Raw genomic sequence first — 11,045 nt, forward strand, 5'->3', positions numbered from 1 at the left:
GCATAGACCAAGCTGGGGCTGAAACTCAGGCTTAGGCTTCAATGGTCTCCTGGGCCCATGGACAGAGGTGTGGGTGGAAGCCACAGGTGATGCTGCCCAGGGCCCTGTCACTGCCATCTTAGACCCCACCTGCCAGTGCCCTCAATAGGCCAAATTCTCATTCCCTGATGTGCAGGGTCTGCTCTCTGCTACTCTTCTTCTTTCCATCCCTGGGGATCTGGGAGACCACAATTTCACGGTCATTATGGCCAACGCTGACTCCAGTTTTCACATCCCTGACCAGCTCCTCCTCTTCTGGGAGTTCCAGGTCCAGGTGAGCATCAGACTGGATGGCCTATTTAGAAGCTGACTCACACAGAAGCTCATCAGTTGCCTGTCCCATAGAGAGCATCCATATATATCTGAGCCGCCCTGACATCACACAAGGCACCTCCCACTTCTCATCTTCCCTGTCTCTCTCTCCTAAGCATGTTGTGTCTCCATTCACCAAATAACCCATGGGAGCTGTCCTTCCTCACCTCAGCTCTTACTCCACTCATCTCACAGCTCTGTCATGGCACACAGGGCTCCTGCTGTCCACACCCCAGGTGGTGGGCATTGATGCCCATTAGGACTGCAGCACCTCAGATGTGGCACCAGGGCCAAGAGCAGACTGGGACAAGGGGAGTCAAAAGAATCTCAGGAGATATAATAAAGGGGGATGAAAGATGATGTTTAGCACTTACATTGTTGAAATTAGCTGAGGCAGAGACAGTTCTTGATAAGAAGAGCTGGTCCCAAGAACCAGCCAATGAGGCAGATACGGTTCTTGATAAGAAGCAGGAGCTGGTCCGAAGAGCCAGCCAAGACTGGTCTTGCTGCTTGGCTGAATGCCAAGAAACCACTGAGCCTGCGCAAGAAAAGGGGTTACTAGCGGTGATGAAGGCGAGTTGTCTATCTTCATCTCTGCCACCACCCGACGACCACCATAAGGAGGCACTGCGGAATCGCAGTTGAGAGGAAACTATGGAAATGACCTCTTGGAACTCATTTTAATATGAAGCGGGGATAGGTCATGCATATGTATAGGCGTATTGTGAGTATGTAACACTTGATTGTATAAATTTGAAGCGAACTGCTGAGTCAGGCCTGCAGGACTTTGGTGGGATTACCACCCTGTGCTGCCCAGTGCTGAATGAACATGCCTACTTTACAATCTCACTGATTGTGGAGTCTGTTTTCTGCACGTCACTGGTACTACCATGGAGTACCAGTAGGGGTAACAATACTACCATGCAGGATCAGGTTGGGATGCCAGGCCTACACTGGAGCATCAGGTAGGGATACCAGGCCTACCCCAGAGGGTCAGGTAGGGACTGCGGGTCTAACACCACGCACTCGTAGGGACAACAGGTGTAGCCTGGAGTACCAGTAGGGGTACCGGTACTAACTGCACAGGATCAGGTAGGGACACCAGGCAATACCCTGGAGCATCAGGTACGGATACCAGGCCTACCCCAGAGGGTCAGGTAGGGAGGCAAGGTCTACTCCGCCCTTGAGGTAGGGAGGCCTGGTCTACCCTGTCTGTGCGGGTAGGGCGGCCAGGTCTACCCCACCGGCGCTGGCAGGGATGCCAGGTCTACCCCGCCCTTACTGGCAGGGAGGCCTGGTCTACGCAGTCCACATGGGTAGAGACGCCAGACCTACCCCAGAAGGTCAGTTAGGGAGGGTGGGTCTAACCCTGCGTGCCCGTAGGGAAAGCAGGTGTACCAGTAGGGGTACCAGTAGGGGTACCGGTACTACTGCGCAGGATCAGGTAGGGACGCCAGGCCTACCCCAGATGGTCAGGTAGGGAGGCCAGGTCTACCCTGCCCACATCAGTAGAAAGGTTAGGTCGACCCCGCGCTTGCCGATAGGGAGCCCAGGTTTCCCGTACCCACGCGGGTAGGGAGGCCAGGTCTAGCCCACTCTTGAGGTAGGGAGGCCTGGCCTACCCCGTCCATGGTGGTAAGGAGGCCAGGTCTACCTCGCTCATGCTGATAAGAGAGGCCTGGTCTACCCCATCCACCCGGATAGGGAGGCCAGGTCTACCACGTTCGTGCGGGTAGGGAAGCAAGGTCTACTGCACCCTTGCCGGCAGGGAGGCCAGGTCTACCCTGCCGTTGCCAGCAGGGAAGCCTCACCTCCTCTGTCCACGCGGATTGGGAGGCCAGGTCTACCACACTCGTGTGGGTAGGGAGGCCTGGTTTACCCCATCCGCACGGGTAGGGAGGCCTGGTCTACCCGACCCTTGCTGTCAGGCAGTCCTGGTCTACCTGGTCCACACGGGTAGGTACACCAGGCCTACCCTGCAGCATCAGGTAGGGATACCAGGCCGACTTCATAGGGTCAGGTAGAGAGGGTGCGTCTACCCCTGCAAGCCTGTAGGGACATCAGGTGTACCCCGGAGTACCGGGAGGGGTAGCAGTATTGCGACGCAGGATCAGGTACGGGTACCGATACTACCCCAGAGTGTCAGGTAGGGATACCAGGCCAAGCCCGGAGCTTCAGGTACGGAGGCCAGGTCTACCCCGCCCTTGCCGGCTGGGAGGCCTGGTCTACCCCATCTGCGCGGGTTGGAAAGCCAGGCCTACCCCGGAACATCAGGTAGTGATACCACACCAATTCCAGAGGGTCAGGTAGGGAGGGTGAGTCTACTTCCATGCTCCCGTAGGGGCAGCAGGTGTACCCCGGGGTACAAGTAGGTGTACTGGTACTACCCTGGAGTACTGGTAGGGGTACCAGTACTACCACGCAGGATCAGGTAGGGATGGGAGGCCTACCCCAGATGGTCAGGTCAGGAGGCCAAGTCTACCCCACCCGCGTGGGTAGGGAGGCCTAGCCTACTCCGTTCGTGTGGGTAGGGAGGCCAGGTCTACCTCTCCCTTGCTGGTAATCGAGGCCTGGTCTTGCCTGCCCTTGCCCGTATGCAGGCCTGGTCTGCCCCATCCACGTGGTTAGAGAGGTAAGTTCTACCCCACCCTCACGGTTAGGCAGGCCAGGTCTTCCCAACCCGCTTGGCCAGGGAGGCCACGTCTGCCTTGCCCTTGAGGTACAGAGGCCAGGTCTACCCCGCCCATGTGGTTACTGAGGCCACTTCTACCCCACTGGCGCCAGTCAGGAGGCCAGGTCTACACCCTTTGCACAGTCAGAGAGGCCTGGTCTACCCCATCGGTGCCAGTTGGGGGGCCAAGTCTACCCTGTCCGCTTGGGTAGGGAGGCCAGGTGTATCCCGCCTGCACGGGTAGGGAGGCCGGGTCTACCTGCCCTTACCGGTAGGAAGGCCTGGTCTACTTTGCTGACTCGGCTAGGGAGGACAGGCCTACCCTCCCGGCGCCAGCAGGGACCCCAGGTCTACCCCACCCACGCATTTAGGGAGGCCTGTTGTACCCCACCGGCACTGTTCCGGAGGCCAGGTCTACCCCGCTTAGTGCAGTTAGGGAGACCAGGTCTACCCCACCTTCTCGTTTATGCAGGCCAGGTCTACCCCGCCCACTCGACCAGGGAGGACACGTCTACCCCGCCCTTGCCGGTAGGAAGGCCAGGTCTACCCCACCTGCACGGTTAGGGACGCCAGGTCTACACCGCCCACACTGTTAGGGAGGCCAGGCCTACCCAGCCCATGCAGTTAGGGAGGCCTGCTCTGCCCCACCGGAGCCGGTCAAGAGTCCAGCTCTGCACCGCTCACGCGGTTAGGGAGGCCAGGTCTACCCCACAAGTCCAGCAGGGAGGCCACATCTACCACAACCGTGCTTGTAGGGAGGTCAGGTCTATCCCGCCCACTTGGCTAAGGAGGCCAGGTCTACCCCACAGGTGCCAACAGGGAGGCCAGGTCTATGCTGCCCGCGTGGTTAGGAAGCCCTGGTCTACCCAACTGGCGCCGTTCAGGAGACCAGTTCTACCCCACCCACGCGGTTAGGAAGGCCAGGTCTACACTGCCTGCGCGGTTAGGCAGGCAATGTCAACCCCGCTGGTCCAGCAGGGAGAACTGGTCTACCCTACCAGCACCCGCTCGGGAGGCCAGGTCAACCCCATCTGCGCGTTTACTGAGGCCTGGTCTACCATGCCTGCTTGGCTAGGGAGGCCACGTCTACGCCACCCTTGCCAGTAGAAAGGCTTGGTGTCCTGGTTTCAGCTGGGATGTAGTTAGCTGTCTTCCTAGTAGCTGGTACAGTGCTATGTTTTGAGTTCAGTATGTGAAGAATGTTGATAACACTGATGTTTTCAGTTGTTGCTCAGTAGTGTTTAGACTACAGTCAAGGATTTTTCAGCTTCTCATGCCCAGCCAGGGCACCTGACCCAAACTGGCCAACAGTGTATTCCATACCATGTGACGTCCCATCTAGTTTAGGAACTGGGAAGTGGGGGGGGGGGGGTTTTTTTTCGCCGCTTGGGGACTGGCTGGGTGTCGGTCGGCGGGTGGTGAGCGATTGCCCCGTGCATCATTTGTACATTTCAATCCTTTTATTACTACTGTTGTCATTTTATTAGTGTTATCATTATCATTATTAGTCTCTTCTTTTCTGTTCTATTAAATCGTTCTTATCTCAACCCATGGGTTTTGCTTCTTTTCCTGATTTTCTCCCCCATCCCACTGGATGGGGGGGGAGTGAGTGAGCGGCTGCGTGGTGCTTAGTTGCTGGCTGGGGTTAAACCATGACAGTCCTTTTGGCGCCCAACGTGGGGCACGAAGGGTTGAGATAACGACAAACCTGACCAGAGCTTGTTAAAACAAATTTGTCCTAAGCATTCATTATGTTGATTTATGCATTCTTAGAGTTGTTGCTCTGGTTTTTAAGGCTCTGTTATGTATCACCTCGCTTGCTGTATGTAGTTCCTCTTCTACTGCTTATCATCCGTGGGAGGTGGATTAAGGTTTTCGCTTTGATGTATGGTATAACTCTGGTTTATGGTATGATAAAGTCATCAGCTGTGGGATTAATCCGGTATTTGCACTTAGCATTGTCACCTTTATACTGCGGGAGCCATCTGTGGGAAACTATTAATAATTATACCATTTACCTTTCCTCCATGGAAAACCAGTCTGTGGGTGGGGTACCTTTCTTCCCCTCTCCTTTCTCCTTCGGTCCAGTTACAATGGTGTTTGAGAATTTTGAAAAATTTGAATACTCCTGGAATGTTGGGACTAGCACGGTCCTAGCCCTACTGCTAGGAATTAGCATACTTCTGAATGTGGTTCAGCTCTCGTTTAAGGTTAAACAGCTATTTAAGAAGATCACCCAGAGATGTGCCCCAAGGCTGGATAATTATGAGTGGCAGGGTGTGTGGGGTAGTATGGGCAAATACCTAGAAAAGTGGGCACCTCCGATGTTTTGGAAATTCACCCCTGAACAAGTGCAGGATCCAGAAGAACTAGTAAAATATTTGGAAAAGGTATGCTGTCACCCCGGCAGCTCCAGAGAGATACAAATCACTGCAACGTGCTGGGGCGTGGCCCATGCCTATCGAGCCCTGTTTGACACCACTCAGTACCCTCAAGGGGAAGAGAAAGTCTCTGGACCTAACAACAAAATGGTGAGCACCGCGGCCACCCAAACCTTGGCAACGGGCGCTGCGGCCCCTCCAGCCCCGGCAAGGAGCATTGCAGGCACCCAGACCTTGGCGACAGGCACCGTGACCCCTCCAGCCCCGGCGACGAGAACTCGGGCTACCCAAACCTCAGCAACGGGCACTGCAGTCCCTCCAGCCCCAGTGACGAGCACTGCTGCTACCCAAACCTCGGCGACAGACACTGCGGTTATCCAAAACCCAGTGAGCGATACTGCAACTGAACCAGCAGACCAACCTGCACCAGCATCAGTTGCCCCCGTACAGAAAAAGAAATATACAAAAAAATCAGTTCGCTTAGCGAAGGATGAAGATGAACCAGGGTCATCACAGGAACCGGAGGAAGAGGCAGAACCAGAGGTAATAACCCGGTCCCTATCCTTGAGTGAGCTGCGGGATCTGCGAAAAGACTTTGGCCGCCGCATAGGTGAGCATATTATCACCTGGCTCCTCCGATGCTGGGACAATGGGGCTAATAGCTTGGAATTAGAAGGTAGGGAAGCCAAGCAGCTGGGATCGCTTGCCAGGGAAGGTGGCATTGACAAGGCAATTGGAAGAGGGACATAAGCCATCAGCCTCTGGAGGCGACTCCTGTCAAGTGTGAAGGAAAGGTACCCCTTTAAGGAAGATGTTATATGTCAATCAAGCAAGTGGACCACCATGGAAAAAGGTATTCAATATCTGAGGGAATTAGCTGTGCTAGAGACGATCCATCATGACCCGGACAACCCACAATTACCCAAAGATCCAGACGAAGTCCAATGCACACGACCCATGTGGCGGAAGTTTGTACGGAGCACACCATCATCCTATGCCAACGCATTGGCAATAATGGCCTGGAAGGATGAAGAGGCACCGACAGTGGAGGAAGTGGCTCGCCAACTCCGTCAATACGAAGAAAATCTCTCCTCCTCCCTACAAGCCTGCATTGCAGCTGTGGAGAAGCTGTCCGAGGATGTCCAACAAATCAAAGAGGATATGTCCTACTCCACACGTGTAAGGACCAATGTCTCAGCTATTAGGAGTGAGCGCTCCTCTTCCCAAGAGAGAGAATATAGAAGGTACACACCGCGAGGTGCCCTGTGGTTTTACCTATGTGATCAGGGAGAGGACATGAGGAAATGGGACAGAAAACCTACCTCGGTCCTAAATGCACGGGTACGTGAACTGCGAGGAAAAACCACCACAAAAGGGGATTCTACCAGGAAAAATGCCGCTCCAGTTTCCAAACAGAGTAGAAGGGCTGATTTCATTTCTGATCCTCTTGAAGGGACTTCTGAGCCAATTTTACGAGAAGTGAATACTGAATACTCTAACCAGAATTAGAGGGGCCCTGCCTCCAGCCAGGTGGAGGAAAGGGATAACCGGGTCTATTGGACTGTGTGGATTCGATGGCCTGGCACGTCAGACCCACAGGAGTATAAGGCTCTAGTAGACACCGGCGCACAGTGCACCCTAATGCCATCAAGTTATAAAGGGGCAGAATCCATTTGTATTTCTGGTGTGACAGGGGGATCCCAAGAATTAACTGTATTGGAAGCTGAAGTAAGCCTAACTGGAAATGAATGGCAGAAACACCCCATTGTGACTGGTCCAGAGGCTCCGTGTATCCTTGGCATAGACTATCTCAGGAGGGGGTATTTTAAGGACCCGAAGGGGTATCGATGGGCTTTTGGTATAGCTGCCTTGGAGACGGAGGGCACTGAACAGCTGTCTACCCTGCCTGGTCTCTCTCAAGACCCTTCGATTGTGGGGTTGCTGAAGGTTGAAGAACAACAAGTGCCAATTGCTACCATGACGGTGCACCGGCGCCAATATCGCACCAACCGAGACTCTCTGATTCCCATCCACAAGTTGATTCGCCAACTGGAGAGCCAAGGAGTGATCAGCAAAACCCGCTCACCCTTTAATAGTCCCATATGGCCAGTGCGGAAGTCTAATGGGGAGTGGAGACTAACAGTTGACTATCGCGGCCTGAATGAAGTTACACCACCGCTGAGTGCTGCCGTTCCAGATATGCTAGAACTTCAATACGAGCTAGAGTCAAAGGCAGCCAAGTGGTATGCCACAATTGACATTGCTAATGCGTTTTTCTCAATCCCTCTAGCAGCAGAGTGTCGTCCACAATTTGCCTTTACTTGGAGAGGTGTCCAGTACACTTGGAATCGATTGCCCCAGGGGTGGAAACACAGCCCCACCATTTGCCATGGACTAATCCAGACTGCACTGGAAAAAGGTGAAGCTCCGGAACACCTGCAATACATTGATGACATCATCGTATGGGGCAACACAGCAGAAGAAGTCTTTGAGAAAGGGAAGAAAATAATCCAAATCCTTCAGAAAGCCGGTTTTGCCATCAAAGAAAGTAAGGTCAAGGGACCTGCACAGGAGATCCAGTTTTTGGGAATAAAATGGCAAGATGGACATCGTCAGATCCCAATGGATGTGATTAATAAAATAGCAGCTATGTCTCCCCCGACTAATAAAAAGGACACACAGGCCTTCTTAGGTGTCGTGGGGTTTTGGAGAATGCATATTCCAAATTACAGTTTGATTGTAAGCCCTCTCTATCAAGTGACCCGGAAGAAGAATGATTTTAAATGGGGCCCTGAACAACAACAAGCCTTTGAACAAATTAAACGGGAGATTGTTCATGCCGTAGCCCTTGGACCAGTCCGGACAGGACAAGATGTTAAAAATGTGCTCTATACTGCAGCTGGGGAGAATGGCCCTACCTGGAGCCTCTGGCAGAAAGCACCTGGGGAGACCCGAGGCCGACCCCTGGGGTTTTGGAGTCGAGGATATCGAGGATCCGAGGCTCGCTATACTCCAACTGAAAAAGAGATATTGGCAGCGTATGAAGGAGTTCGAGCTGCCTCAGAAGTGGTTGGTACTGAGACACAGCTCCTCTTAGCACCCCGACTACCAGTGCTGGGCTGGATGTTCAAAGGGAGGGTCTCCTCTACACATCACGCGACTGATGCCACGTGGAGTAAGTGGATCGCACTGATCACACAACGGGCTCGCATAGGAAACCCCAGTCGCCCAGGAATTTTAGAAGTAATCACGGACTGGCCAGAAGGCAAAGATTTTGGAATGTCGCCAGAGGAGGAGGTGGCACGTGCTGAAGAAGCCCCGCTGTATAATAAACTGCCAGAGAATGAGAGGCAATATGCCCTGTTCACTGACGGATCCTGTCGCATTGTGGGAAAGCATCGAAGGTGGAAAGCTGCTGTATGGAGTCCTACACGACAAGTTGCAGAAACTGCTGAAGGAGAGGGTGAATCGAGTCAGTTTGCAGAGGTGAAAGCCATCCAGCTAGCGTTAGATATTGCTGAAAGAGAAAAGTGGCCAGTGCTCTATCTCTATACTGACTCATGGATGGTGGCAAATGCCCTGTGGGGGTGGTTACAGCAATGGAAGCAGAGCAACTGGCAGCGCAGAGGTAAACCCATTTGGGCTGCCACGCCGTGGCAAGATATTGCGTCCCGGCTAGAGAATCTGGTTGTAAAAGTACGTCATGTAGATGCTCACGTACCCAAGGGTCGGGCCACTGAAGAACATCGAAACAACGAACAGGTGGATCAGGCTGCCAAGATTGAAGTCGCTCAGGTGGACCTGGACTGGCAACATAAGGGTGAGCTATTTATGGCTCGGTGGGCCCATGATACTTCAGGCCATCAGGGAAGAGATGCAACATATAGATGGGCTCGAGATCGAGGGGTGGACCTGACCATGGACACTATCGCGCAGGTTATCCATGAATGTGAAACATGTGCTGCAATTAAGCAAGCCAAGCGGTTAAAGCCCCTGTGGTATGGAGGGCGATGGCTGAAATATAAATTTGGGGAAGCCTGGCAGATTGACTATATCACACTCCCACAAACTCGCCAAGGCAAGCGCTATGTGCTTACAATGGTGGAAGCAACCACCAGATGGCTGGAAACATATTCTGTACCCCATGCCACTGCCCGGAACACTATCCTGGGCCTTGAGAAGCAGGTCTTGTGGCGACATGGCACTCCAGAAAGAATTGAGTCAGACAACGGGACTCATTTCCAAAACAACCTCATAGACACCTGGGCCAAAGAGCACGGCATTGAGTGGGCGGATCATCTCCCCTATCATGCACCAGCCTCTGGGAAAATTGAGCGATACAATGGACTGTTAAAGACTACATTGAGAGCAATGGGGGGCGGAACTTTCAAACATTGGGATATACATTTAGCAAAAGCCACCTGGTTAGTCAACACCAGAGGATCTGCCAATCAGAGTGGCCCTGCCCAATCAGAATTTTTACATACTGTAGAAGGGGATAAAGTCCCTGTAGTGCACATGAAGAACATGTTAGGGAAAACAGTCTGGGTTACTCCTGCCTCAGGCAAAGGTAAACCCATTCGTGGGATTGCTTTTGCTCAAGGGCCTGGGTGCACTTGGTGGGTGATGCAAAAAGATGGGGAAGTCCGATGTGTGCCTCAAGGGGATTTGATTTTAGGTGAAAATAGCCAGAATTAAACTGTATGGTATTAGTTGCTATATAATCCTGCTACTGTATGTTATCATTACTATAATTGTTATATGCTATATCCATAGTACTATAGTAAGAATCACTTGGATCAAGCAAGAAAGAACTGTGATAAAACTGAGCAAAGCGCAGTAGAGGTGGATCCAGAACTGACTCCAGCATGCAACAGTCCAACGGTGCGCACCATCCTCCTGCTGCGCCAAATGTCATCTGCTCGTCACACCGCACTGAAGCCCAATTCTGCTCTACCGACTGAGAGGACTTTGCACCATCCCTCCTGCTCAGACAGACTGGTATGACAGATGGAGCCCAGAGTCAGAAACTGAATGAACTCAACAAACATTTTATGAACATAAAGAACTAAAGAACTGATATCTCTGTGTGTGTATACTTATATATATATATATATATATATATATATCATTGTTCATATGTCTCAAAGGGATGGAAAGGTGGTGATGATTGATCAGAATGTAACTAAAGGTATGGGAACTGAGCATGACGTCAATGGTATAGAATAAGGGGTGGATACTGTCCTGGTTTCAGCTGGGATGTAGTTAGCTGTCTTCCTAGTAGCTGGTACAGTGCTATGTTTTGAGTTCAGTATGTGAAGAATGTTGATAACACTGATGTTTTCAGTTGTTGCTCAGTAGTGTTTAGACTACAGTCAAGGATTTTTCAGCTTCTCATGCCCAGCCAGGGCACCTGACCCAAACTGGCCAACAGTGTATTCCATACCATGTGACGTCCCATCTAGTTTAGGAACTGGGAAGTGGGGGGGGGCGGGGTTTTTTTCGCCGCTTGGGGACTGGCTGGGTGTCGGTCGGCGGGTGGTGAGCGATTGCCCCGTGCATCATTTGTACATTTCAATCCTTTTATTACTACTGTTGTCATTTTATTAGTGTTATCATTATCATTATTAGTCTCTTCTTTT

The sequence above is a fragment of the Haliaeetus albicilla genome, chromosome 30 (genome assembly GCF_947461875.1).
Source record: "Haliaeetus albicilla chromosome 30, bHalAlb1.1, whole genome shotgun sequence".
Lineage (NCBI taxonomy): Eukaryota > Metazoa > Chordata > Aves > Accipitriformes > Accipitridae > Haliaeetus > Haliaeetus albicilla.